General features: G+C 40.0%; 1 protein-coding gene across 2 annotated transcripts in view; it reads left to right on the top strand.

Annotated features, from left to right (window-relative positions):
* Positions 1-27368, top strand: part of NCKAP5 (NCK associated protein 5) — an 890605-nt gene that overhangs the window by 861491 nt on the left and 1746 nt on the right. The window lies entirely within an intron of this gene.

The following is a 27368-nucleotide window of genomic DNA, read 5'->3' as shown; positions in this document are numbered from 1 at the left end:
TGGAATATATTGGAATATAGACTTGGAATATAGACTAGCCTTAGGTTATACCCCAAAACACAATAAGTCAATCAAGAGAAAAGTCTCTTTCCCTCTCAATTACAGTCCAGAAGTAGGAAGATGATTTCTGCTGGCATTGCTCCATAAGGCCATCCAGATACTTCTGTTCCTTTTGTTACTTCACCACCTGCTGGGGTATTAACCTCATTCTTACAGCCAAAGCTGACTCACCAGCACCTCATCCATATTTCAGTGCCCAGAAAGGGAAAAAGAGGAATGAGAGGACAAAGCTCTCTATTTTATGTATATGCCCTCAATGATACACATATGGCTTCACTCAGGTCCCAGCAGTCAGAACTTAGTTATATTACTATACCTATATGCAAAGGTACTTATGAAATGTGGTCTGTAGGTGGGAAAAAAGAATCCAATTAAACCTCAGGAGGTTCAAATATTAAAAGAAAGAATAGCATATTAGATATTGGGTGACAATTGTCTTTGTCACAGTTGTGATCACATATGAATAAGGAATGACTTTAAATAATCATTGTATATTTATCTAACAAATTAGAACTTAGACATCCAAGGACTGCATGGGTGGCTCACTCAGTTAAGTGTCTGACACTTGATCTCAGTTCAGGTCATGATCTCGTGGTTCATGGGTTCAAGCCCTGTGTTGGACTCTGTGCTAACAGAGCCTACTTGGGATTCTCCCTCCCTCTCTCTCTCTCTCTCTCTCTCAATCTCAATCTCAATAAATAAATAAATAAACTTAAAAGAAAAGAACTTTGGGGCACCTGGGTGGCTCAGTTGGTTAAGCATCTGACTTGGGCTCAGGTCATGATCTCACAGTTTGGGAATTTGAGCCCTGTTGTGGGGCTCTGTGCTGATAGCTTGGAGCCTGGATCCTGCTTCAGATTCTGTGTCTCCCTCTCTTTCTGCCCTTTCCCCTCTCGTGTTCTGTCTCTCTCTCTCAAAAATAAATAAACGTTAAAAAAAAAGAACCCTGGGACACTTGGGTGGCTCAGTCGGTTAAGCATCCAACTTTGGCTCAGGTCATGATCTCACAGTTCATGAGTTTGAGCCCCGCATTGGGCTCTATGCTGAAAGCACAGAGCCTAGAGCCTGCTTCGGATTCTGTGTCCCCCTCTCTCTCTACTCCTTCCCCAATCACACTCTGTCTCTGTCTCTCTCAAAAATAAATAAACATTAATTTTTTTTAATTTTTAAAAAATAAACAAAAAGAACTTAGACATCTAAATGAGTGCCAGGAATTATACATTTATGTCAGTAATGCTGAATTTATTCAAAATACTATTAGAGATTAAAAGACTATGAACTTTTGGCGTGCCTAGGTGGCTCAGTTGGTTAAGCATAGACTCATGATTTTGGCTCAGGTCATGATCTCGTGGTTCATGACTTCAAACCCCACATCAGGCTCTGTGTTGACAGCAATGATTACACAAAATAAGTGCTGGAAAAAAAATGTTTATTGAGTGAATGAATGAATGAATGACTCAACCAATTCATGTCTATTCATTTCAATTGAGAAGGAAAATCCAGCTCATTAATTAATATGATGTCCATATTCCCTTCAGGGGAGCATATATCTTCATCCACTGGAAGTGAATTTGGATTTTGGAATCAGCATCATTCGGATGCAAATCTGGCGAATCCAGGCAATAATACCATCTTTGGTCAATACCAAATGTGACTATGAAGTAATGAGTCTGATAAACTGATTCGGAAAAGAACCTCAGAAGAAAATATTCCAAAGTGAATTATTAGAATAAGTTTATATATGTCTAAGGTGACTATATTGAAAAGAACAGCATTTGCTTGGATGCAAACAACTGAGTATGCCAGCTATTTGAAAATTTTTCACAATCTTGTGGGAAATCTAACAATAAAGAATATTTTTTATCTTCAATTGGAAACAGACTAGAAAATCCTAGAAATCACTCGGTAAGTCAGAGATTCCTAGTCACAGGTTCCTAGACCTATAGTGATCCTGGAAGAAAGTAATGGGGATGCTTGGGAATGATAGCTAAAGGTAATCTCCATAAGGAAACTTAGTGACATGGAGGAGACAGTGGGTTTGATGATGATGGTGGTAGGCAAGATATGATGACGAAAAACAGAAAAGACAAGAACTAGAAATTGATAAGTGTTCTGTAAGTGGTGTGAAAAGACTGCCATTCCCTCACAGTGTGTGAGCCTTGGGGACTATTTGGATTCGGAGTCCAAACTCTTAGGGGAAGATAATTGTATCTCAAGGGCTCTCTTGCACCTCTAGGCTGACCTGTTTACGGCTTGTTAGTCTTGCTTCTTCCACCTCTTTCCCCAAGGCCAACTAATCATCTAAAATGTCTTCCCATTGCTTGGGAGGTAGGTAGAGAAGAAGCTGAAGTTTCCTTTCATTTCTGGGTCCTTAGCATCCAAGAGTGGCACCAGGGAGCAGCTGTCATTCCTCATTGCCCATCACAAACTCTGCCAAATTGTCACTGGCTGGGAGGTCCTTAGAGGATGCATTACGTCCACTGTCTTCTTATATTTTATTTTTTCCTATGGCACATAAACACTTTTAATGATGACCCATTCTTGTGTGAATGGGAGTAAATTTATTCCCCAAAATGGAAGGACACATTCTTTTATTCCCAGCAACTGTTCAATTCTACGCAGTTCACTTAATTGGGGAACATTTGAGGCCATTTGTCAAAAAGTCTGACAGATGTAGCCATTGTGAATCACAGCACAGCGCAATACAATCATCCCTATATCATTTGTCATCATGTATTCTTCATTCCTTTAACTTTCAAAATGGAAACTTAGGGTAGATTTCAGGTTCCCTCTAGTTGGCCCTGGGAAACCCAGTGTTGACTTCTAACGTCACCATTTTTATCTTTGGGATCAAAGAATGATGCTTTGAATTGTCAAATTAGGTAGGAAACATGCCATAGAAATAAGTGTTGTTGTTTTTTTTTCTAAAGACAGCAAAACTATTTGTGTTTTTCTACCTGTATCAGCTCCTTCAGAGCTGAAACCACATCTTAATCCCTGTGCCCAGCACCTTGCACAGTGTCTGGCATAACATTAGGGACTTTCAAATGATTGTCCAGCACTTCGTGTGTAGGAAAGGGGTCCATGCAGCAGCAGCTGATGGAACAGTTTGGTTTTACAATTGATTCACTATGAGATTGTAGCTAAGAGCTGTCTTCTCTCACTCATTATGGCAGCGGTTCTCAAATTTGAGTGTGCATCAGAATCACATGGAGGTTTGTTAATACATGGATTAATACACAGTTAGCATACTCCCAAAGTTTTGGTTCTCTGGGACCAGAGTAGGGCCCTAGAATTTACATTTCTAACTAGTTCCCAGGTACTGCTGATATTGCTGGTCTGGGGATCACAGGTTGAGACATACTGCTCTGACTACTCTGCATTAGTCCTCATGCTAAACATGATAAAACTGAACCATAGAAAAGTTCAATGACTTGTTCATCACATAGCCATATTCATATTTTGGCAGGTCTGCCAAATATGGCTGCCTTTTATGCTCTAAAGAGTCATTTTGAAGATGAAAGCAGGTTGTATAATTTTACACTGGTGCTATTTTGATCTCCAAAAAAATTAATACAAAATTTAAAAGATAAGTAAAAAAGCACAGAATGAGTTTGGTCTTTTCAAAGCAGGAAAAGATACACAAGTGTCTGTGTATTATTAGGTCCTAGAATGTGTGAACTCCAGAAACCCATCAAACTGGTTGACAAAACACTTCTGTGCTACTGAATTATGGTTGGAAGCTGTTTTGTCCTCTGGAATTGTACTGTCAGTTCATAAAGACATGGTCTGCATAACCCATTAGCATATTCTTACCAGTGAAAGGCTCAGAAGTAAGCAGTGAGCTCCCACAATGTGAGGTTTGAAATATACGCTAATAAAAGGCACAAAATGACAATTTACTCATAAAAGTTTGAAGCCACTGTTCATATTTTCCACATTTTAACAAGCAGGCAGAAAACCAAACCTACACAGCTATGATTAATCTATTTTAAAGAAGGAAAAGTGAAAGTTTGATGGGAAGAAAAACGTTTTCCCTAACAACTGATTTGAAAACCAAAAAGACTTTCCCTTTCTCCTGTTGGCTTGGAAACAGCCATTTCTCCATATTTCTTGAATTATTTTACTTTCCCAAAGGGTTTCAACTTATATTTAAATGAAAAGTCATTTCCCGGTTTTCTACAGTCTGGAAAATAGATCAACTATATTAAAATGAAAAATGTCATCATATATACACTTAGCTTTCTTCAGGATATGGAAATTTTTTTCCATAGATGGTACCTGAAGATGGTACCTTAAGCTGACCTGTGGAAGCCTCTAGAAAAATCACAAAAGGCTCAACAGAAAACAATGATGCCATTTTTTCTTTCTATTTTTGTTAGTGTTTCCAGTGTTGTTTTCATATCCTGAGAAGCCTGTAAGTTTCAGAACAGAAAAGGACCTAATATGACATTCTCTCAGGGGGTCCAGTATTTTTAATAATAAAGAATGACAAAGATGATTTGGATACTTTGCGATTTACAGCTCTGCAGTTTAAATGCACGAAATTGGGGCACTTGGGTGGCTTTGTCAGTTAAGTGTCCAACTCTTGATGGGGTCATAAGATAAAGCCCCACATGGATTTTCTCTCTCCCTCTCTGCCCCTCCCCCACTTATGCTCACTCATTCTCTCTTTCTCTCTCAGAATAAATAAACATTTTAAATATAAATGCACAAAATTTCCCAAAGTAAAATATAAACTTAAGTGGCACTTATCATGGTGTTTGGTCTATACTGAACTGCATATATCCTCTGAGCACATCCTGGCAGACAACACAAGGACAGCTCTCCATTTAAGGGACCGTAGTTAGAAGCATGGGGACATGAGACCATCCACCATTCAGAGATCTATATTATTTGCTCTCTTTTATGTTTTTTAATGTTTATTTATTTTTGAGACAGAAAGAACAGAGCATGAGCAGGGGAGGGGCAGAGGGAGAGGGAGACACAGAATCTGAAGCAGGCTCCAGGCTCTAAGCTGTCAGCACAGAGCCCGACCGCAGGGCTTGAACTCACGGACTGTGAGATCATGACCTGAGCTGAAGTCAGACGCCCAACAGACTGAGCCACCCAGGCGCCCCTGCTCTCTTTTAATTATTCTAGTGTGACCTACTTATGGATGGTTAATGTAATCATATAAAGCATTGCCAACTGTCAATCTAGGAGAATTACTCCTTAGTTTTGATTTCTCTCCCTCAATTCTGAGAGCTTTTAATATCTGTCCACATTTATGGTCAGTGAATATAGACAATTTAACTTTTTTCTAATGATCCCAATAAAAAGACTATGAGCTCTAGAATCTGAACGCCCTTTCTGTCCTTACATAAACTCCTTAACTTTGCTAAACCTCAGTTTTGTCACCTCTATAATGGGCATAAGAGAATCTACCTCCATTAAGTTATGGAATCACAAGGAGATGATGTATATGGGGCTTCTATCACAGTGCCTTGAACACAGGAAGTATTTAATAGGTGTTTGCATGATCACTATCTCTACATGGGCCAATTAGCTTTTAATAAAATAATAGCATTAGCTGTTCACAAAAATTGTAGCATCCCAATGCTAGTAAGCTTTTTGTACATGTAAACTCATGGTCATAAGGAGGACTAGACTGTATAGAATGGATCAACCAAAAGAAACCTATATGTGCTACTGAAAAATATAAGTCATTAAATTTTCCCTTCTGTGGGGTCGTCATGGCCTCATTTTTACATACAAAGCCAATACATTTTATTTGTTCATTCTCTGTCCATGTAAATTCATAATTGCAACTTTAAAATAAATATATGCACATTTGTTGTCAACTAATTTCCCTAAGTGTTTAATGTAAAAAACAAACAAACAAAACCATGATATATTAGCTTTGGGTTGAGTGAAGCCAAAATACTCAATGAAAGTTAACTGCTAGTATAGGTGGTATATGAAGACACATCTAATCTTCAATAGAAAAAGGAATTCAACAAAGCTAAGAAGGATATACATTTCTGAAGTGAGATGATTTTAAAGGTTTTAAGAGTTAAAAGAAATGAAAAACAATAGAACATTAGGAAAGATATAAAATTGTAAATTGTATAGTGTAAAAGGTTAAAAGTCAAATGGGGGAAATGTAAAGGTACATGAGCTGAAGTTAATAGGAATAGCAAAAAGTATCCTTATGGCCTGTTTCAAATACAGGCACAATTTTATACGATATGGGAATTCTCTATGGCTTACTTTTTTTTTTTTTAATCATTCCCACCTTATTCACCAAAGGTCATAGTATGTAACCAGTAGAATTAAGACTGACACATTTCCTCTTGATAGAGGCAGTTCCATTGAAAATTTGTCATGACCCATCATTTAATTAGGTATTATGAGGCACAAGTGGGCTCTATGGCCAGGAATCAAGCAAGGAATAAAAAGAAGCTCTAGAATCAAAAGGCCATTTCTACCTTACAGACATAGTAAGCTCTGACATCTACATCCTTCTAGATTGTTTTTTCCATCACTGAACCAGGTTTCTCTCGATATACCTTCTGGGGCAGAAACGATGTTCATTCTGAGATTTTTTTTTTTCTCCTTACCAAGAAAATATCAAATGGCCTTTTCCATTCCAAGATGAGACTTCTTCCTCCATTATAATCAAAACCTGACCCAAGTGGGTCCAAAACTTTATTGAGGACCATGCTGGAGTTCGGGGGAGAGCACATGAGTTCATCTTTGACTCAAATTTTTGGACCAACCTTAACTTTCATGATGCAATAGGGACTCCAAGAAGAGTGGGTTCAAATGGGTTGGTCATATTCTGATCATTATGCCAGATGGCCCTCTGGTTGGCATGAGTTTAACTTGGTCTGTAACTCCCTCATTTGCATATCATCCCTAAGTGAGAGAAGAAAGTTAAGCCCTTTATATTTACAGCCTTCCAGTTATATTCCACTTGCGTGCTGTGGGGAGAAATTCTAGGTAGAAGTAGAATTTTGTGCCTAATTCTAGCATTTTCAAATTTTAAGGGAGAATTGAATTTGAATATGTTTTTAAAGAGAAAGAACCTTGGAACTCTAAGAGTTTTGAGCCAAGTACACATTTGCAAGGAAATGTTGATTACAATTTTCTACCACTCATGGAGTGAGCCAACAAGGGAAACAGGGTAACTAACACATTAGCACAGCTTAGCATCAAAAGCTTTCTACAAATGTTGCACTCCATCATTTCCTGATACTCTAAATATAACTTCCTTTCTGATTATTTTCCTTTTCAAATGAATTATTTTTTTTAATATTTTATAAAATTAATGCAACCATAATTTCACAATTTCACATGGCACAGTTAAACCAAAGTTTTTTTTTTAATCTTCATCACGTTTTTTTTAATGTTTATTTAGTTTTGAGAGAAAGAGACAGAGACAGAGCATTAACAGGGAAGCGGCAAAAAGAGACAGGGAGACACAGAATCCAAAGCAGGCTCCAGGCTCTGAGGTGTCAGCACAGAGCCCACCACAGGGCTCAAACCCACAAACTGCGAGATCATGACCTGAGCCAAAGTCAGACGCTCAACCGACTGAGCCACCCAGGCACCCCTTCAGCATCACATTTTTAAGTCCAATAAAAAAAAATGACTAAAAAAAAGCTTGCTTTACTTCTCCTCAGCAGTTAAAAAAACAAACAAAACACCTAATAAGCATGTGATGATAAACCTAGAATTTTAGTGCCTTAAAATGGCTTCTGTTAATGATAACAGGTATTTTAGAGAGTATCAAGTATTTATTAGTCTCCTAGGTCTGCTGCAAACTGTAATGAAACACCACAAACTGAGGGGCTTAAAACAACAGAAATGCATTCTTTCAGGGTGCCTGGGTGGCTCTATTGGTTGAGCCTGAGGCTCTTGATTTCTGCTCTTGATTTGTTTGAGGGATTGAGCCCTGCATCAGGCCCTGCACTGACAGTGTGGAGCCTGCTTGGGATTCTCTATCTCCCTCTCTCTTTCTTCCCCTCCCCTGTTAGCTCTCATCTCTCTCTCTCTCTCTCTCTCTCTCTCTCTCTCTCTCTGTCTCTTTCTCTCTCAAAATAAATAAATAAACTTAAAAAAATGAAAAGAAAAGAAATGCATTCCTTCACAGTTCTCGAGGCCAGAAGTCTGAAATCAGGATATTAGCAGGGCCAACTACTAGCTTCTGGTAGTTGCCAACAGCCCTTAGGATTCCTTACGTTGCAGCCACACAACACTCCTCTTTGTCTCTATCGTCACATGGCTGCCTTCCCTCTGTATGTCTGTGTCTTCACATGGCATTCCCTCTGTGTGTGTGTCTCCCTGTATCTCTCCACATCTTCTCCCCTCTGTGTATGTCTGACTCTCTTCCTCTTCTGATAAGGACACTAGTTGTACTGGATTGAGGACCCATCTTATTCTAACATGACTCCTTTTTTTTTTTTTTTAATTTTTTTTTTCAACGTTTATTTATTTTGGGGACAGAGAGAGACAGAGCATGAACGGGGGAGGGGCAGAGAGAGAGGGAGACACAGAATTGGAAACAGGCTCCAGGCTCTGAGCCATCAGCCCAGAGCCCGATGCGGGGCTCAAACTCACGGACCGTGAGATCGTGACCTGGCTGAAGTCGGTCGCTTAACCGACTGCGCCACCCAGGCGCCCCTAACATGACTCCTTTTAACTTGCATCTGAATTACATCTGCAAAGACTGTATTTCCAAATAAAGTCACATTCACAGGTATCAGAGGCTAGCATATCTTTTTAGGGGACACATCAACCCATGAGAATACTCAAGGTCAAAAAGCAAAGATGACAGGATAAGTATTAAGACTTTCAACTTCAATAGGAAGATCAGGTTTGACTTACTGAGTTCTTAGGATTTATCAATATCAGGTCCCTTAAACAAGAGGTCATCCATAGCTGTAATGCTGGCCAGAAGTTGGTGGTGGGACAATAGCTCTAGACATCTCAGATATATTTTTCTACTTTATATAATCGAAACAAGTAAACCAAAGGATTTTATCTACAAACTATCTGGTTCCCTTTCACTAATGCGAATTTCAGTATTTCCACATCGTGTACAAGTGCACTAAACATAGGTACCAAGGAAAGTTGCCTGAAAAGGACAGATGTAGGGTTGTGAACATGGGAAAGAAAAAAATCAGAGTACAGTTCACTCACTAACTTAGCTTGTTTCACAACTACCAAGCAACACTGTGGCTTACAGTTAGTTTCCATTTTGAACATGTATATTAATTTAAATAGAAAAGTGTTTATATGTTTATTTGTATTCTTAATAATGCAACTAATTATTCCTTTGTGTTACTTGTTTTTCACAGTCTGGTATAGGCTTATCATTCATATTCACTGATTCAAGAGTATTTATAAAGTTCATTCTATTTAGTTGGTAGCATTCTAGGCATTGAGAGCAAAGCAAATTAAAAATAAAAAAGGTGAAGCCCCTGCCTGTATGGATTTAATGTTTTATAGAGAAGAAAGATAATAAACAGACAAAAGGTAATATAATATAAAGTAGTGATTTAGCTTATTAAAAAGTCAAGCAGAATAACTAGATAGGAAATAAGGGTACTGCTTCAGAGAGAGTGATTGGATAATTCTATCTCAAGAGGGGACATTTGAAGAAAGTTGAAGGAGGTGAAACATGGAAATGTTACTATTTAAAGGAGACACATATCAGCAGAGATAAAGTAGGATCACGCTTCATATTTTTCTACTTATATCCAGACCATTATGGCTGGAGCAGAGAGATAGAGAGGAAGGTAAGTAGGGTGGACAAGAATCCGGGAACCAGTTACATAGGACCCTGTCGGTGTGGCAGCAACATTAGGTTTCATCCTTGGCAAAGGGAAACTGTTGGAGGATTTTGAATAGGGGAGTGATCTGATCTGATCTGATTTACGGTTGTTGAGTAATGCTATAGCTGCTATATAGAGAATAGGAAACCACTGTTGTCATCCAGGCAGGAGATGATGGTATCCTGCCCTAACATGGTAGCAGAAAACAAATGATGGAGAATTATTGGATTTAGGGTATGTTTAAAAAGTAGAGCAAATGGAATTAGATGATTGTATTGGCCAGAGTCTAGCATGGAACAGGAACCATTCTAAGTCTTTCTGGAATTTAATACAGGGAATCACTTACTTACAGAATGGAATAACTGAGCTCTATAGGGGACAGTTAGTCAATCCAGGGACAAGCAGAGGCAGGAAATGACAGTCATCTCCTAGGGGTGGAGAGACAATAGCAAAAGGTATCAATAAAGCCCAGTAGCTAGACCAATGGAACCATGGCAGGGAGGGACTATCTGACAGGAGATGGAGCCTTAGAGAAGCTGCTTCCAGGAACACCACAGGTCACAGAGAAGGGAAGAAGTGCCTTGTTTTTTCCCCTTCTCCTGTCCTCTAGTCTTCTGCCACTGCTTGCTATTGGCTGAGTCTCCCCAGAAGCCACATAGAGAAGGAACCTGGAAAATGTCATTCCCTATGATGCAGAGCAAAGCAAGAAAAAGGAGAGGAATGCATCTGAGAACACACAGGCAATTTGTCATAAAACTGGTAGATGTGGGTATGAGAGAAAGAGAAGAGTCAAAGATAACTTAAATTCTCCATATACTAAGACATCAATATACATATTTAATATTAGCCACATACACTAAGAGACCTACCTCCCCCATTAATATAAAGATACTCTGATATGTAAGTATATTTATATACATTAGTATACACTCAGTGTATGTATATATGTGTGCATGTATATATGTATATGTACATATACATATACATATGTATACAGATACACAGACACACACATGAAGCAGCGATACCAAATAGCCTTCATCTCAAATGATATCAACAACCAATGGGCAGAAGTTGCCTGAATCAGTGTATGAAAAGGGGTCTGAGGTTGTATCCACGTTTGGGGGCATGGGGTACAGAGATTGATACTCACTGCCTGCCATGGGCATGTAGCAAGCAGTTGCCACACAAGTGCCTAGTATTAGCCATGTGTACACTCAAGCAGTGAATTCTGCATAGTGGAGCCAGTGTAAGCCAAGCACCTCACCAACAGCACTTCGTAAAGGGATCTCTTGTCTTTTTAAAGATAATGGTAATATCTTATCTTGAATCCCCTGTAGAAAGAAAGAGCCAGGAAGAAACTGAATTTCATGGCAAATAGTTATTGTCATTCCCCCACCTCTCCCCAGAATTTGAAGAGAACATCACCTTGTGTCTGTTCTGCCCAGTGGATTGTACATTCTACTAGGGAATTCACACGGTGCCTCATACCCACTCTGTTCCCTTTGACTCTTTCATTGTTCTGTAGATGAATCCAGGCTGTTCATACCGTAGGGCCAGATCTTTGAGTCGATGGTCTATTATGAGGTTAATCTAGAGCTAATGGTTGTGTTCACTCAGATGTAGCATGGCTTCGCTCTCTAATTACAATTCTGTGCCCTTCCAATTACGTCCCTGGTGTTGTGAAGTCAACCCCTGCTGGTCACCAGCCCCTCAGCAGTCAAGGCTAATGCAGACATCTGGAATGTTCTGTACCTCAGGCAAGCCTTCCATTTTTTATGGGAAATCCAACCAAATAGATTTTGCAAAGTAAAATAAAGAGGTTTTAAAAAATAATAATAATAATAATAAGTCAAGTGTTCTTCCTCCCCAGAGCCAGGCCATGTTTTCCAGTCTGCAAACCCCTTTCCCTCCCCCCAGGGTGATTGTAGCCCTGCCTCAGACATGCACACCCAGCAGGCTAAGAGCCATGGTCTTCACCTTCCTGTTTTTCTTCCGGTGATTTTTACATGTTACAAGACCTGCTTCCTCCACCCAAAATGAGAATTTGGGGGATTATCTGTAATACTATGGCAATGTTTCTGGTGAATGTAAATTCTTGGTTTAACTAACTCAGATAGCAATTTATGTGATTATTAGCAACAAATAAAAATCTTTTAATTTTTTTTGTTTTTTTATCTCCAGTGCAATAACAAGTTATTTTATTATTCAAATGGGGCTCACTTCCTGCTGTTTTCAGTAAGATTTTTAATGAATATGTAAATTTTAAAATTAATTTACAGCATACATTGGGAGGCATGATTTTTGAAATGACTAAAATTTGATGGATTGTAAAATTATCTCCCTCAAAATCATCAGTCACAGTGAACAGAATGTACTAACCTCTTATAATTTTACAGCTTTTTCTTCTTCTTATCTTCTGTTAGGGACTCACTTAAAATTGATTATAAAACAGTGTATTTCTTAGGCCATAATTCATTCACAGGTTAATTAGGTTTTCAGTTAATATCCCATCATCGTATGGAATGGAAGCCAGTCGTGTTTGTAGCCCTTCAGGGTTGCAGGAGAGAAACCCTGATTGCTATTCCCAGCTGACCGAGGCTACCCGTGCTAATCACTAATCACATTCAGACCACATAAAGTGTAACATCCTTCACCGCATTACTTTTCGAGCTGGCTCACAGCAAGAGATCTTTATTGGCCCTGACCAGGAGACCAAAATTCATTTAAACATTTTTGTGAGGGTGATTTTTTTTTTCTTTCCTTGCTTCAAATGACATTTCTATAGCCATCCCCTGAAAGCATCAGAAGGATGCGTGTGTGTGTGCATGTGCGCTCACGCATATGTGTGTAAGTATCTATGCATAGCAGACCTGGCCTGAAATGTCTTTTTCCTAGTCATTTTCCAATGGGGAATAGCCTTTAGAACAGCCTTTAAGTAATCCTTTGATATCACCCAACAGGAATATTTAAGGGACAGTTTGCCAGTGACTTCTTTAACACTGATGGAAGAAAAAGTATTTTTTCCAGTCACTTAAGAGAATTGTAGATACACATGACAGAGAAACCATATGCGCTGAATCCAGCAAAGAGAAACACCGGCCCACTCACATTTAACTCACTGAAACTCTAGGTTTTCACAGAGTTGAGGAAAAGAGAATTGTCCCCCACCCGCACGACTGTAGCCGATGCTAGTTCTGATATGGGAAAAATTGCTACCTGTTACAGTGATCTGTTTCTGCCACACTGCATTTCTCCCCTGTGTGCCTAAGGACACAATCCAGGCTGAGCATCTCCCGAGTTGACCCTAAGCTGTCACCCTGCCCTATATCTAAGGGATGCAGTCATTCAACAACTCTCCAAAATCTCTTGTATTCTTTAGGGACATCCACTACTCTTGAAATTCATCATAGTATTCTCAAACCTTCATTCTAAGGCAATTCCCCCATTTTGAGCACAATGAGGATTTTTTTCTGTCCCATGAAACTACTTGGATGTTTAGAAAGCCTCATTGACCTATTAATCTTCCCATTGCTACATGATATAATCTTGACTTATTTAATGTCTTTTAATCTGTGTAACCAGTGCTGCTGGTTATTGTAAGGAGCTTGGTTTGTGGCAATAGAAATGCTCCTTGAAAATTGTACGTTAATCAAATTTTTTTGAAAATGAAATTCTATTTTCCTGTTTACTTACTGGGGAGGTTATTATCGCTACTTTCTAAATAAAAGAAACTTATGTAAGTGTCTTCTGGGTAATTAGACCATCAACTACCCCTTGGGAAATAAATGAATGTTCCCTACCAGACAGTACAGCATCTTATCCTTGGGACTCAATCACTTTCAAAGGCAATAAACGGCATTAGGTAAAAGATAAGGAAACATTATAGAAAAGAAAAAAGATGATCAGTAAATAAGAAATATAATTAGCATCCTCCCTTCATTCCACTCATGTTTCTGGACCTCCTATGTGTCAGGCGTGTTCTGGACACAAGGGATGAAAAGATAAAGAGGGTCATAGCCTACCCAGGAGACTGAGCTGTGGCCACCACTATATACATCCAAGGCCCACTGATGCCATGATAATAGTCTGCACAGAGAATGAAGTGAGAACAAAAAGGGGAAGTGGTCAAGGCTCTGGCTAGAAAAGAATTCATAGGATATTTTCCTCCATCCAAATCTCCAGAGATGAGTGGGTATTGGCTGGAGTGAAAAGTGGGGAGGACATTCTGGAGAGAGGAAGATATGTGAGCCAGAACACAGAGATACTAACTGCCTTTCTGGGCTCAAAATTCAGCTGGTTGCCATCCTCAGCTGGCCAGCTAAGTAATGTGCTTGATCCTTATCTGCATGCTTACTGGCTTGTTTTCAAGGTGTTGCTGAACGGTTTCAATTTTATCTTTAAAGCCCTGGATCATTTGTATCCTGATTACTTTTGAGATTGCTTTTTTACCCTTGCCCCTGCATTGCCACTGGATACTGCCTAGTTGAACACATTGATTCCTGAGCTTGCCTGGGAATAGAGCACTTTCTTTCTCACTCCCCTATTCTCCTTCCCCTTTCCATAGGGAGCCCTATATCTTTGAAATGTCTTTCTATTTCATCACTGGCTTTTCATTTTGACACGGAAAAAAAACCCACAAACTACTAGACTTGCTATATTCCTAGATATCAACCTAAATCCTATACATTAAAAAAAAAAATCATAGAAGGAAGTCACAGAACAGGCAGTGACAGGTGCAATGCAAGCCTATAGAAATGCACACGGTCTTCATTGTGAAAGTGTGTTTTGATAATTCCTTACCCTATATGTGATAGTAATAATAAGTACTACGTAGATGTTCGTTAAATAAGCACTAGCTGCCCCACTAACTGACTGGAGCAGGTGCTCTTGAGTTCACCACAGTCCCCACTACCCATTCACACCGTGCACCCATCTGTGCTTATTTCAGATCCTCCTCACCGGCAATGAATTTTCTTCCCCTGGTCTAGAACCAGGCCATCCACTAGCCATCTATGGGGCAAGGTAGGAGTTTCAACAAAGATAAGGAGGAGACTGGAGGCATATCTGGGAAGGTCTTGTACCTACTCCTGAAGTTAGGGTCTGTGTCCTCATCTGTCCACAGAGACTTGAGTACAGCTGTCCACAGAGACATAAAAGAGTGGACAGATAACTTTTTATCTGATAAGCTGGCCCATACTCCTGTGCATCCTCAGAGTGCTCAAATCACGGGAAAGTTGCTATTTCAACTGCAGCTCTCTACTTAGACCTTGCTTCCATAGGGAGAACAAAAGAAAGGCTCCTTTTGCCCTTTGAGTATCTGCTGCTTGGTGGGAAGATGGGGCTATGGGAGGAAGGGGAGATTCATTATGATTAGTCTTAGCTCCTGGGCCCTACTCTGCCTAAACCATGTTTTTCTATACTGTTGGAAGGAGGCATTACCCAGAGCTTCCTCTCCTTTAGTTAACTAGCTTACAAGTCAAGAAGTTTAAAACGTGCTCTACCTGTCACCAGTGAAACATTCAATTCCAGCTTTACTGGGTGAAAAGCTTAGGTGTCTCCCCCAAGGTCCCTGTAAGGACGCTGCCTGGGAGTCCCCCTGAATGGGGCCGCTGGTCACACACAAACAGACGTGCTGCTCTATTTCACTTGGAGGACGCTGTTGCCCTTCCTGAGATGAACATAGTGAGGCTTTCACAAACACCTTCCCTCCATGCAGTTTTTTCCTTGAGGCAGGAAAAAGAGACCCTCTCATTATTTATCTTGAATGTTTGATAGGCCTCCTTTGAGAAGGTCATTGTCTGCAATAGCAAAATAATCATGGGATTTCTGGACATGCTGGAAAAAGAAAAATGATTCATTATTTCCAGAATTATTTTGCCTTCAGTCCCCAAAATGGATGAAGGCTTCTAACAATATGTAAGAGAGAGAAAGGCTTAACTTATTATATGAAAGGTTACACTTTAAAGGGAAAAGAAGTTCAAACATTACATTTTTAGCTCTGCCATAATATAACAAGGGTCAAGGCAGTCCATCTGTTACTCCCGTGGTCTTCTGAATGTTATTGTACTATCCCCTTTGCAAAGGAGGCCTCCCTGCCCTCCTTCTCTTCTCATCCATTTGGGCTAATGAGATTGGATGACTTTTTTTATAGGTTCTATTCAAAGAGCCCCCCTCCCTCGGGTCCCTTTCAGATTGCTGGAACAGATAGCATATTTGTTCTTACTGGCTTAACCTACATGTTGTTGCCACATCACAAAACCGTGCATCTTCACAGCACAATATATTTTACTGATGGGGGTGGGGGTGAAGGTGGCTGCCTAGTTGCTATACATAGTGTGGTGAAATAGACCAAAAGGTAGTTCATAATACAACTAATGCAGCCATGTCTGGTGCCGAGACACCTATCACATTGGGTTGTTTTCTGCAATAAAGTTTTTTTCAGCGTTAGTGCCAGCCAGACTCCCGAATGAGGTGGCTTGGGCTGATAAAGACACTGAACTTTAGAAGGTGAAGACTGGAGAGGCTGAAGGGTCAGTACAACCTTGACTGCTCACAAGCCAAATAAGTTAGGGAAATGATGTGAAGACTGAGTGAACTCTTGTGCCTGACAGAAAGGTTTTAAATAATATCTTAAGAAAATCAAAACACAAACATTCCCTGGACCTTCTTTACAGATTAGATCTGAAATGAAAGACCCTGAGTTACACAATTAACTATTGATTTTGTTGATCCACACTTAATTCTCATAGCGATTGAGTTCTGTTTACACAGCTGTGTGGGGCAAACTTGCTTCACTCGGAGCAAGGCGCCTTTCGTTTTTACATTAATTTAAAAATTAAATTGTTCTGTGCATGTGAGACAAAAATAAAGTTTATTTTTTATTGTAGTGGATAGCTGAATTAAACCTCATAAAGTCGCACTGAGCCAGCCTAGGTGGTTTATGAAGAGAATACCTTTTATAATGCAGGAGTCAGTTTGCCAACTGAATCTATTACAGGTGGCAGAGACAGAACAGAAACCTTCCACATGCTGCCTCGTTCTAGAATTTTGTACCAAGGCAGCTGTAATGTAATCTCCATGCAGTTTAATTTCTTGATTTGATATACCCAGTAATGTCGGTGGGTTTGTCACCTCAACAGTCAGTCTGGTTGCTGCCCCTAAGAATGTCATCATTTTCATGTTCACACTGTAACTCCCATCACCAAGTTCTCCCCCACCCCTGTTTTAAGGAGATAAGAATCTAAACTTGAGCACCTTGCCTGCCACTGGCTCAGATCAGGTGAGGCAGCGCTCGCTGGCTGAAGGAAGCATTTAAGAAAGAGAGCCAATGTCTGTGCCATCTATCATGGGCCTGTTCTTTTTAATAACATTTCATCCCCTGAAAAGCTTTATTATCTTGGCTAGCACTCCTGGGTTTCCAGGAAATGATGGCAGCTGCCATGTCACCCAACTGCTGGCCACACCCACCGGGGTTCAGGAGGGAGAGGCTGACTCAGAGCACAGCTGCCCGACCAGCATGGCCATTGTGTGTGAGTGCACATGTCTCTGCCCTTGACGCAGATAGGAGATTGCTTTTTTTGAAGTAGATAATAGTCAGACATCCAATATTGCAAGGGTCATCCTGGTTCATGATGCTAACCTGGAATCCAAGAGGCCATGCCCCTGCTAATATGTCTGGGGGCCATACTATCACAAGTCAGGTGAACATCTGAAATGATCTTATTTTACATGTTCAGCACAGAAAAGCAGACATTACAGAAAACTTGGTCAAGTCTATGAGGTCCCGAGGAAATGGTGTAGTAAAAACAGATCTAATACGGACTACCTTTATGGATATGCAATGAATATCAACTCCAAGAGATACAAGGCATAGTGTCAGACTCTGAGAAAGAAAGCAGAAAAAAATCTAGTCCATGGCTTCAAGAAGTATATAATCTAATTGAGAAGTGGAACATTGATATGGAAACAGCCTATAAAATAGAATGGATATAAGTTCAGAGTCAAATGGACAATTTGGACATTTAAGCCAGGAATTCATAGAGGAAAAGATCCTTTGAATGAGTTATTATAGAAACAGAATGAGTATCTCTGAATAACAAAACAAAAAAAAAAAAAGATCAGGTTGTAAAACTTGGTTATCATTGGCAACAATATGGAACTGAAGAAAAGAGAAGAAATTCTCATTTAAGCATGTTGAATTTAGGAGATGACTAGGCCCAGGGTGGTTAAGAAAGGTGAATGGAAATAGTAATTAGTTAACCTGTGAAAAATGTTTTGCCCAAAAGCTGTTACAGACTAAGAATGGAAGAAGATCAAAAGACGCTAAGCAAGTTGAGGGCATTCATTCCAAACTCGGATTGGGGTAAAATGGACACAGCCACAACTTTGAGATTGACAAGATATTTGAGTTCTAAAGTGCCATTATTAGGCCAAAGAGCAGGCTGGATAGACTATTCCACCCCATTTCTCAGGGATTAATCTCCTAAAATATCTGAAGTTTTGTTCTATATTGACATGATACTAAAGACTTTTTCCAATGTACATTCCATGTGAGCAGTAGCTTTACCTCGTATACCACTCTATCCCCAGGGTCTAGAATACCATGTAATACATATTAGGTGCCCAATAAATATCTGTTGAATAAATAGATAAATAAGTGATGTGGCAAGAGCAGCAGAATCCATATTTAAATATTCGTGAAGATCTGGATACAGAGTTGAGGTAATGACTGTTGCTGTCATACTGTGGCAGAGCAAGGGATAGAATCCAGAATGAAAGCATGTTCCACTGACATTGTCCCAACTAGCACATCCTTCCATCCTAGGATCCCTCATGTTTACTGGGTAATGAGGTATAAGAGCATCTTACAATTGTCACAATACAATAGAATACAATACAGAATGTAAAGCTTAATGTTCCTAAATCTTTAGAACAATTGCCACCAAGGAATCTTCTCTTTAGAACAAGGATCAATAAATTGCTGATTCTGAGTTGCCCTGGTTCCAGGACTCAATATGTCACATATCCTTGGGAATAACTGCATCCAATGGGAAGGCTGACCAGTCCTACAGCTGAAACATGAATTGCAATAGGAGATGAATAGCTTAAATATGAAGAGAGTGAACATTCTAACATGTACAAATATCTGTGCATTCCTGGATGAACTTACTGTACAGTCCCATTGGACTCAATGACTGTAGTAAAGTGCCTAAGAGATTGGCTGCCATGGTGTACTGCAGCTCTTAAATGGTCTACCAAATTCCATTAGAAGTAATTTCAGGTTGCCAATTTTCAGTTAATGAATAACACGGAATATTTCTCCCTGACTTTGGCCCTCACAGAATACATCGTAATAAAAACTTGGCACTTTCAGATACACTTTTATGATGATCACCATTATGATGGTATTGGAGATCTTTGGACAGAGAACTTCCATGGGGGGAAAAATTAGTATAACGTTACACTCATCATCCTCCAAATAAGAGTATTTTTGTTCTTATTAGAGCAGCCTCAGATCTATCAGTCCAAAGTGAAAACATAGCTATCTGGTGCTGGAATACACAGATGGCCCCTTCATGCTGTATCTTCCTCTGATGAAGTTCATGAGCTCTTTATGCTGCACAGACAGCATACAACTCTCATTCCTGAATAAAACTTGTAGTTAATATTATTGTGCTAGAAGAAGAAAAAGGAATCTAAGAACAGAGGTTAGCATGTTCCATTTACTCAAGCTAATTACACAAGCCACTATCAATGAGCTGGCTCCTTATCCCGATTCTAGGTCACTTTAAAACACTGCAGGTTTTTACTTTTGGAGACATTGAACAATATTGATCCCATCAAATGCATTACTTAAGGTGATCAGCCTACATTTTAAATTACATTTGTGGATTCATCCACAACCTGGAAAACAAAAATCAAAAAGTATGACTTTAAATGGGCATGTGATGGCACTAATGTTAGAGTTCACAGAACTCACAAACATGTCCTTTGCATGTTCATATAACAGTTTAACTCAAACTTATAATGACAGGCCTTTCCTCTTCCAAATGCCTTAATCTGCCATGAGCTACATTTGTGATTTTCTTTATGTTCCTTTTTTCTCTTCCCACTGACACACCTGGCCCCACATCTTCCCCCATTTTCCATATATGGGAGTATTTCTGATCTCTCTGATAAAATGACTTCTCTTTCCTACTGCCCTTTGGATCTAGTTTTAAATGTCCTCAGGGCCATTGTTTATCTCTGAGCTGAGTTCTTTTTCTTTCTGTAAGGTATATTACTTTCTAGCCACCCTGTTTCTTCCCTTACTGACCTTCTCTCTCCTTGCCTTTTTTTTCTTTTTTTTTTTTTTTCCAAAAAGTAAGCTCGCTTTTTTCCCTCTGGGTTCAGGGGCTCCAGCAGAGGTCACTAAAAGCCATTGATCCTGGTAAAGGACAGCAATATAGTTAATAATATAGTCATAAAAACACATCTCAGCTGAAAATTACTCTTTCACCTAATAAAAGCAGTTTGCCCTGGAGATACTGAAGAATCTTCAGGACCCCAGTAAGGAAACAGAGAGTGCCCCAAGTGCTGAATCGCATCTCCCGACCAGTTGTTGGATGGAGAGAGTGGTTCTCTATCACCGATCCGTCACATTAATTTTTCAGAAGGGCAAGTGAAGAGTAATGTGTCCAGTTGAGGTAATAAAAGGAACTGAGCACAGGGAGAAAGTAATTATCCAGGTTGGAATTCAACCAGGTTAACAGGGTTAACACCACAACTCTCGAGAAAAGTCTGGAGGGTCTCTCGTGTTCACCAAAGGTCATTTTATCTATTTTTACGTCTTACTCAGAAAGTAGCTCCGCCAGAAATACAGTAAGAGGTGGCATTAAAGAAGAGATTAGTGCCTCTGAGAAAAGAGAAATGACTTCGGCTGCATCTTTTCCTGTGAGACTGGCCTTCCCCCAGCAAATATCGCTTAACATAGACTTTGCAATGTGCGCACACCTTCAACCAAGAATCCCTGGCTTAAAATACCTCTTCTGCATTCCCACAACAAGACCATAACACAAAACTCTGCCATGGATCCATCCTCCCAGTGCCCAAGATTCACTCATCATGAGAGGGATGAGGGAAATCAGACCTTCAACATGCACCCTATGTCCAGGATTAGCCAAACTGTCCCCTCTATTAGATTTATCTGCATCCACCTGGCAGCTCTTATGTCTTTCACATCTACTAACTCACCTCTCTCTTATTTCTTTGCCTATGAAGAGGTTTTTCTCCCCAACCTCACCTACTGCCCTCTATGAGGTTTTTTTGCATCTTTGTAAAAATAATTTTAATGACAACTAAGTGGCAGAGCATTCATAAATTTGATTCCCCTCCCCCCCCCCCAGTGTTACTTCCTGCATCTTCTTGGCCTTGGGGCATTTATGACTAGTTAAAATCTGCATCACCATGCATAATGAAAAGGGTTGGGTGGTGGTAGGGAGCATGGTGGGGATGCTTCTTACCAATTTGAAGTGCTTCTTTCCAGGAGGGGTAACTTCCTAGGAGCTCAGCATCTCTGGGCTCCCCTCATTCACTTCTCCAGGGAAGAAGGAGGGCTGGCTTATGAAATTAGCAAGTCTAGGAGAACAGGGAATGTTAAACCCACCTCCCCCTCTTCTCACCCTCTCTCTGGAGTCTGGCTGGCTGTGCTGTAAGCTTTATGGGACGACATTTGCCCCCAGTCCAGGGCTCCTAGTTACCAAGCCTATTTCTAGAATGAGTATGAGGAAACTCACTTCTTTGCAGTTAGAAACCTCATTCTCCAATGTAAGCTTCCCCATTAATGAAGCTGATATTTTATTCTCCCACCAGCCTTTTCATCTTATTCTTCAGTTTGTTCAGAACATAGGTGAGGAAGAGAGCTATTTATTGTGCCAATAATAGATGCATGGAAGACACCCAATTAAGAATATTTTAGAGTCACAGAGCTTTACAGAGCAGGAAGATTCTAAAAACTTTAATGTAAAGACTAAGGCATAGAGGGGTTACACAGCTAATTAACACAATTCCAGGGAACTAAACACTGGTTTCCAAATACCTGCTCTAGGGCATAATGATTAAGATCCCAAGTTCTGTAGTCAGGCTACTTCTGCTTGAATTCTAATTCCCTAACTTATTAGCCAGGAGTATGTGGCTAATATTTACACCTCTCTACCCTGTGTTTTAACATTAATGCAAGTAATGGGGAGGAGAAGGATTAAACGAGATAATTCGTTCAATGCACTCAACCCAGGACATGACACATAGTAAAAACACTTTATAAACGTAGCTATTTTCCTACCACATGTCTTCTTGAACTGATTGGCAGCGAATCTCTACAGCAATAGAGAAATAAGACTATGTTATGTTGATGTTTACATTAATTTATGCTAAAAATGCCAGTCCTCTTTGTAAGTATTAATGTCCAGCAGAGGAGTGATGCTGCCTTTGAATTTCACAAGATGCGAATCTCTTTCTGGCAGCTTGTAGTAGACATACTCACCAAGTTTCAAGATATAATCAATGGATGCAAACTTCTTTGAAATAATTAAGGAGTAGCCTCCATCATAAAACACTAATCCATTACACTATTTCGTGAATTTACTACTTGTTTCTCCCCTATGGGCAGGAGTTTCTGGCTGTACATGTATAGCATGCACCTCTTTGAAGTTGATGTCATTAAGCGTATATTTTTTTTCTGGTTTACCATTTAAGTTTTTCTCTATCACTTTATATAATCTTTCCCATCTTTTCCTTATGGTGAGGGTCCATATAGCCTTCTATTTTATCCTTCCTAGAGTTCAGGATATTGGTCTAGGCAGAATCTCTAGTCTATGATCATTGTTGACTCTGGAAAAAAATGGTATGCATTTCTGTGTTGAAAATTGGGGACCGAGTTTCCAGGTCCAATTTCCCCTGAATTTGAATTTGTATGAACCACAAATTCCATAAATACCCCATGGAGAGAACAGCCAACACTAGCCTCTTCACCTTCCAGAATGATGTAAGAGTGAAGTGAAATCTTGGATGGGAAAGCTGTCTGGAAACAAAAGCTATTTATTATTAATAACCCAGGTACTGAGCTGATACTTAAAACTGAACCGGGTTGGGGCTCTTAGAACCCCTTATGATCTGCGTTTCTGCCTTTACAGTGATTATGTCCATTACAGAACCCAAAAGGGCAAGGATAGAGACTATTCCAATGACCTATGGCCTAAAGTAGACACAGAACGGTGTACAGATGCAACAGGGGCCTATTAAATGGCAACTCCTTGGAATGCCATCCCTCTTACTTACCGTATATCTCCGTCATATTCACAAATCAAAATCATTTCCACAGCCCCTCTTCCGTGGAACTTTCTCTGAGAGTCAAGACCACACAGTTATTCACACAAAGTCCGTCACATAGCAGATTGGTTTCATTGATCTATTAACTGTTTGACTATAAGGAATTATATTAGTTAAGTTACAATTCCCAGGGGATTTCCGCAAACTCTATCTATCCACTTGCTTGAATTATCACCAGTAACGCCACGGTTACACGAAAGGCAGAAAAGTATTTTAAGAATATGCAAAGCTATGTATTTTAATCATGAAAATATATTTTCCCCTGCCCTGTTTAGCCATACCTGGTTCCCAAGTGCAGTGAAAAGCCCCACCAGAAAGTGAACTGTACAACTGTTGCCACCTATAGGTGACAAATGTAGTACATTAGTTTGATCACAATCCAGATGAATATACGAAAGAAATGAAGATGTCTTATGGAACCAACACAATCCTTGTCAAACACTGACCTTCACAGGGCTTCTTATCATTAATATTGTTCTTCTGTAATCCTTATTTCAGATGCTCCTCTTAAAGATAATAGTGGCTGGTATTTGTAAAGCTGTCTCCAGGATAGAGGTTAACAGCTTGGCCTCTGCAGGCAAACTGCCTAGGTCCAAATCCACACTCCACAGGTACTGCTGCCTGACCTTAAACAAGTTACCTAACTTCTTCAAGCCCCGATTGGCCCCAAATGAAGATACTAGTGACCCCTTCCGCCACAGAACTGGTGTGAGGATGAAAACAGATAAGCTGTGCAATGTGCTTAGCAGAATGTCTGCACAGAACAGACTCTCAATTAAATGCTGTTATTACCATGATTAGTTTGCAAAGCACCTTCACATACAGTCACTGCCAACCAATGTGCAGTTTTGTTGCCACTCGATAGATACATCATTAGCACATTACTGTTTGACCTCAAGCCCTCCTTGTATTTTAAATGTAAATGTTATAGGACTTCAAAATTTTAAAAATACCTGAGATCTGACAAGACAGTGTTGAGGACAGCCTGGTATGCTTCTAATTGGAGACAGGGAAGGAAGCTACTTTAGTGCTTTTATTCTTAGCTGGCAGGACCACTGGCAAAACCCAAGCAAACAGTTGAGACTGTTAGAGAGGGTTGAACCAGAGAAGGTTGAACCCATCAAGTCTCCACTGAGAATCTATTGATGACAGAGCACTGGACAAGGCCTTTAGGGAGAAAGCTGGTGGGGGAAGGAGGAGGAGGGGGTCAGACAGGACATAAAATGTATAAAACGTGATCTCTACCTCAGAAGTCCAAACAGAGAGAAGACTGAGATTGGACATATAGTGTGCGGGGGCGGAGGGGTTGCTATTTTGTTTTTTTTTTCTTAATATAAGCAAACTAATTAAAAATGAGAGGATCTTAAACACAAGCAAATAGTCTTCTACATTGATAGCCTCCTCTTTAAAATCTAAAGATCTGGGCCCACGTTTCTGCATGGTGACAGTAAGCTAGATGTTAAGTAGCTGTTTCTGTCTCCAGAGCAGGCACGGGCTCTGAGCTGACCGCAGTCCTCACCACTCCATGTCGCTACCCAACACTGAGGCTAAGTGCCAGGTGGCTGTATTGGTCACTCTGGCACTGATACTGTTCTGATAGTCAAGAACGATCTCATTAAAAACTGTGAAAATAAAAGGAAGACTGAGAAAGCCATGTGATTTTTCTTAAAATGGGCCATTCCTTCATTTTCATCACCTCCATAGGCCTTTGTTTCAACCAGCTGAAGAAACAAACTGACAAGCACAAAGCATTTGAAAAACATGACGTACTATTTATATCTGACACAGTGGGTGTTTTAGTGGTAAATAATTCCGTCTTCATCTCTACCTTAATACACTGAGTCATACTTGTCATCTATCTTCCTTCCAAGACTTCAAGTTCTTCCAGACTAGGTGATTGTCAAAGTTTAGCAAGTATCAGAATCACCTGGGGAGCTTGTTCAAAACATCTGCTGGGCCTCAGCATCTCTGATGCAGTAAGTCTGGGTGGGGCTCAGGAATTTGCATTTCTAACAAGCTTTCCTATAATGCCCATGCTGATGGCCTGTAGAGCAGTTTTGGAAACACTGTCTAGAAAAAGAATCCTGCCTTACTGTTATTTATTGACCACCTACTACTATGTATCAGGTCTTAAGGTGTTTTACTTCGACTACTCCCAACAATCCTGAAATAAAAGTGTCCTACGATTTTACACCTGCAGAAGGGAGCTGGAGGGCACTCACCCAGCCAATAAAAGGGGAAAGGTGTGATTCAGGCTCAGGTGTGTCTGCCTCCAGGGCCTCGCCTGCTCCCCTTGACACCTAGCTGTATATACTCAACACCAACACCAACACCAACACCTTCCACCTGTGTCATGCCCCCTTCTCTATTAAGTGTTTATTAAGTGACTTTGAGATCCATATGGACCAGAAATAGGCAAGGAAACTGCTCGTGGTTCTTGAATAAAGAGAAAGGGAGAAGGTGTTCAGGTGAGGAGAAAATTGCAGTGAAGGTCCTTCACTTACCTACATTTGGTACATCAAAGCATTTCCTGTTCTCCGTGCATTGTTAGGATGGTACTATATAATTCTTTATTAGAAATGTCTAAAAATTGGCATGGCAATGAAAAGGGGCTTTTGCATGGTGTTATTCCTAATTATGGAGCCACTTTTCTGTAATCACCTAGAAATCTGTTCCTTAGCTTGCTTCTGATTTCAAGGCAGCCATTTGGGGTTGAAAATGAGCTCCGAGAGTAATGCTCCTGTACATTAACAGTATAATGAAATAAGTACTACTTCAAGGGTGATTTTCAAATATTCCTATAGAATTATGCCATTTCCATAATGGAAAGAGAAACTGTGTCTCGGCCTGCTCTTAGGACACCAAGGCATCCACTTACATATCTTTTTCTTTCCTCTATTAAATATTTAGCAAAAGAGAATCATAGGCTTGGATTATGTGTGCTGTTCCCTGGATCAGAACACAATTTCCTCATTGCTCCTGTGTGCATGCATTGTAACAATGTGTGTGGGGGTTGTGGTAGGTTGGGGAACAGAACTGCACTATCAGAGTCTGGGACAGTAGCAATTGAGATGGTTTGGCAAGTTACTTAAGTGGAATATATGGGTGGCAAAATGAACAATATATGGATGGCAAACAAACAAACAAAAACACAGAACATCTTGTCTTTTATTACATAAGAGCATGGTTTAATAGGAACAAGAGCATGGAAGGCAGCCAGCCTGGAATTCAAATCCTGTTCTCTTGCCACTTGCTGGGTGACCTTGGGCGAGTAGCTCTGTTGCTCTGAGCTTTGTTTTCTTCCTCTTTAAAATGAAGATGTGTAAGTTGCAAGTCCCCTATGAAAATGCTTCTAGATAAAATATATGATATTTATCTAATGATAAAATATATTCATTGAGTTTTACATGGTGGATGCTTAATAAATGGTAACTATCATGACCATGTCTAAGCCCCTATTCCTGCGTTTTCCTGGTGTTTGGATAGAATTGTTGCCCAAAGAGGAAATGCCTTAGTGGCTTTAACACATCTACATGTGTTGCTTTTGTATCTGTACCTCTCTCTTCTCTCATCTCAGATCTTAGGAACCACTTGAGCAATAGAATACATTCATGTTTATAGAGTTCACCTAGGATAATTATTGAATATGGCTGCAGTGTTCTATAAAGTCCTAGAGACTGCCAGTAGCATCCTACAAATATCCCCATTTAGAGTGGTGTTACTGGAACCTCCTGGAGGGAGAGGTTACTAATGGGCAGAAGTGTTACTATGTTTTTTCCCGCCTTTGGGCTTTCTAGAATCTACACCCACAGACCTGGAGATCTCTTTCAAATATCTTTGGGCTCATAAAGGGAGAAAACAGAAACATGATAATGCTTCCCATGGCAATTTAAGGGATTGTATGCCTTGCCCACCCCACCCCCCATATAACCCCAACTTCTGGCTGAAACTCAATCCCTTATCCATATTTAAAAACAAGACAACTACTAATACTTAGTAAGAAAAGAGAGGAGTCTGAAACTTTGGTGAAGAAATATAAGGCACTTTACCTGAACAAATTTCAAATGGATCCGTTTAAAATGAAATTAAGTGGCACTTTACTGGTTTGCAAATCGGGAC

This window comes from Prionailurus bengalensis, chromosome C1 (genome assembly GCF_016509475.1).
Source record: "Prionailurus bengalensis isolate Pbe53 chromosome C1, Fcat_Pben_1.1_paternal_pri, whole genome shotgun sequence".
Classification (NCBI taxonomy): domain Eukaryota; kingdom Metazoa; phylum Chordata; class Mammalia; order Carnivora; family Felidae; genus Prionailurus; species Prionailurus bengalensis.
The sequence above is the reverse complement of the archived record's forward strand: the minus strand, read 5'-3'. Positions and strand labels throughout refer to the sequence as shown.